The 3,055-nt window shown below is 37.1% G+C and overlaps 1 pseudogene; it reads right to left on the bottom strand.

Moving 5' to 3' along the window:
- Positions 1-729: 729 nt before the first annotated feature.
- Positions 730-1,128, bottom strand: LOC110285917 (annotated as a pseudogene).
- Between the last annotated feature and the right edge of the window lie 1,927 nt (positions 1,129-3,055).

Raw genomic sequence — 3,055 nt, 5'->3', positions numbered from 1 at the left:
ATTTTTCTAATACTCAGATTTTTGCTTTTTATCAGAACCATAAGAAATTTAATTATATTAAGCCATTTAGTGTAGAAATTTTCTTGAGGACTTACTGAAAACAGATGAGATATTTCTGAAACAGCTATTTTATTTTAGTTTTTGTCACACAATGCGTTGGGAAAGACTACCTATTTATTGACTATGACCAGGCTAAAACTGAAAGATAAACGTTGTGGTATGTTACATCAAGTCTGAATGTGAAATCATATTCTAATACATTGTGAATTTTTATATAGTTTGTATTAATATATAAATTGCTCAAGAGTTCCACTGAAATATTTCCATACATGCATACCATATACTTTGGTCATTTTATCATACTATTCTTCCATCTCCACTCTCCCCTTTTCCTGCATTCTATCACTTTCCCCTTTAGTTTTAGATTCTTGATTTTTCCTCTATCTTCCACATGAGAGAGAACACATGGTTTATTTCTATTAACATGTTGATCTCTAGTTCACCTAAATCTCCTACAAACGAAATAATTTGATTTGCCCAGTAAATATCCATTATGTATAAATATGCATTTTACACATCTATCTGTTGATGACAGTTATGGTGACTCCATTTGACTATCATGAGAATTCTTTCTTTTTCTTTTTCTTTTTCTTTTTCTTTTTCTTTTTCTTTTTCTTTTTCTTTTTTTTTTTTTTTGGCAGTTCTGCAACTTTATTTGACATGAGAAGGTTAGTTCTCATCCACATTGACCGTCTGTAGATTTTTGAATGTGGTAACAGGCAGGTAAGTTACCAGCGTGTAGAGCTTGTCTGGGGAATCCTCATCCTCATTGTGTTTTCTGGACAAGTGTACTCGGATGCGATATGGCACGTTCCTTATTCCCTGGGCCCAGACGGCTTTATTGAGCCTGGTGTCAATGTGCACATCTGGTGTCCCCATTTCCTTCATGGCAAACTTCCAAATTTCTTTGAGTGCCCGAGGAGCATGCTTCTTGAAGCCCACTCCATGGACGTGCTTGTGAATATTGATGGTGTATTCTCGGGTCACTACCTCATTATTGGCAGAACGGCCCTTCTTCTTCTCGCCACCCTTCTTTGCAGGGGCCATTCTGCTGGACCCAAGTAGGAAAGGTATTGTGAGAATTCTTAAGCATGATTGCATACATATATCTTTGGAAATTAGCTTGAACATTTTGGTGTACATATTCTGAAGTCACATGAAGATCATACCCCAAGTTATATATGTAAGTGTTTCAGGTGTCTCCATACTCATTTACATAGTGTTTGTATAATTTGCATTCCCATCTGTAGAGAATCTATGAATACAGGTTCTTCTTGCCAAGTATCATTAACAACCTTTCTTGGTTTCTTTTTATTTTTGTATTTAATTCATTTTTCTTTTTCATATTTTAGTTGTTTGATAAATTCATGCATGTGTTTTGATTATATTTACCTTACCCAATTTCTTACAAATCTACCTTCGCCCCTCTATGCTCACCCAACTTTGTATTCTCTGTTTTGTTTTTGACCCATCAAATCTAATTTATGATGTCTACTCATTCTTGGATTTGTGACCTTCCAGGAGAGTGTCTTTGACCTACCAAATGTTACACCTTTAAAGTAAACAGTCCCTTTCTGAGGAACTATCCTTCCTCAGTAGCTTTCATGCTAAAAGTCCAGGAGAATTTCAAGGGTAGTCCTCTACACAAGCTGGGAATTTTCCATGCATAAGCTTATTTATGCTGTTATAATACTTTGACTTAATATGGGCAACTTTCCACCAGTGTTTAAAAGACATTGTTTCCTTGCAGTTTCTGACTGCCACCATAGTCTTTCTGACCCGTATGTCACAATGATCCCTGAGCCTTAGGAGTTGGGAGTGTAATGTAAGCATTCCATTTAGGTCTGGACATTCCATTGTCACTTATTCTCTTTCAATTAAGCAAATGCAGATCTTTGTGATAATTGTCACTTACTGAAAATAGCTTCTTTCTGGTGAGAGCTGAGAGATTCATTGATCTGAGGTCTAGTCTTTGTGATTCAGTTTTATACAATGTCTACTTTACAGAATAAGAGTAATGTGTTATTCCCTATGACCTAGGTCTTATCTAGTGAAGCTTCTGTACTGAGACACAGTTTAAAATATGAGTTTCATCTTGTTCAGGGAACCTAAAATTGAATGGGCAATGTCTTGTCAGACTGGTCACTGTAGGACAATGGATTCACAGTCTGGTAAGGTCAATAATTTCTTTTCTCTTCTGGTCGAATGTATAGGACCCTCTAGCTCTTTGAAAACTACCTGGGAGCTGAAGCACTTTTGACATCCTCGTTCTTCTCCTCATGCACAACATGCTCTGGTAGCTGATAAAAGATGTGACTCTTATGTTGTCTACGAACCTACACTGAGAACCTTAGCACTAGCCTACCATGCACTATTTTTTTTATTAGACACTTTCTTTATTTATATTTCAAATATTATCCCCTTTCCTAGTTTTCTCTCCAAAAATCCCCTCTCCCCTCTCCCTGCTCCCCAATCTACCCACTCCAGCTTCCTAGCCCTGGTATTCCCCTATACTGGGGCATAGAATATTTGCAAAACCAAGGGCCTCTCCTCCCATTGGTGCCACTACTTAATAAAATGTAGCCTTGTGTATTCAGCTTGGTAGCAGGCTCATGACAGATTTGCTCTGAAATATAACTCTCCTGTTTTATAAGCTTGGATTTAACTTTGGGCAACATAGTAGAAATATATCTGGCTCATTATTATGACTTTCCAAACCTGGATAAACAAACAAAAAATAAGAAACAAAAACAAGACCAGTGCTTTAACCCCTAAGCTACTGATAAGTGGATATTAGCCCAGAAACTTAATATAGTGAGATATAAGATACAATTTGCAAAACACATGAAACTGAAGAAGAATGAAGACCAAAGTGTGGACACTTTGCCCCTTCTTAGAATTGGAAACAATCACCCATGGAAGGAGTTACAGAGACAAAGTTTGGAGCTGAGACAAAAGGATGGACCAACTAGAGACAGCCATACCCAGGGATCCA

This window comes from Mus caroli, chromosome 19 (genome assembly GCF_900094665.2).
Source record: "Mus caroli chromosome 19, CAROLI_EIJ_v1.1, whole genome shotgun sequence".
In the NCBI taxonomy this organism is placed as follows: domain Eukaryota; kingdom Metazoa; phylum Chordata; class Mammalia; order Rodentia; family Muridae; genus Mus; species Mus caroli.
This window is presented reverse-complemented; position numbering and strand designations above follow the sequence as displayed.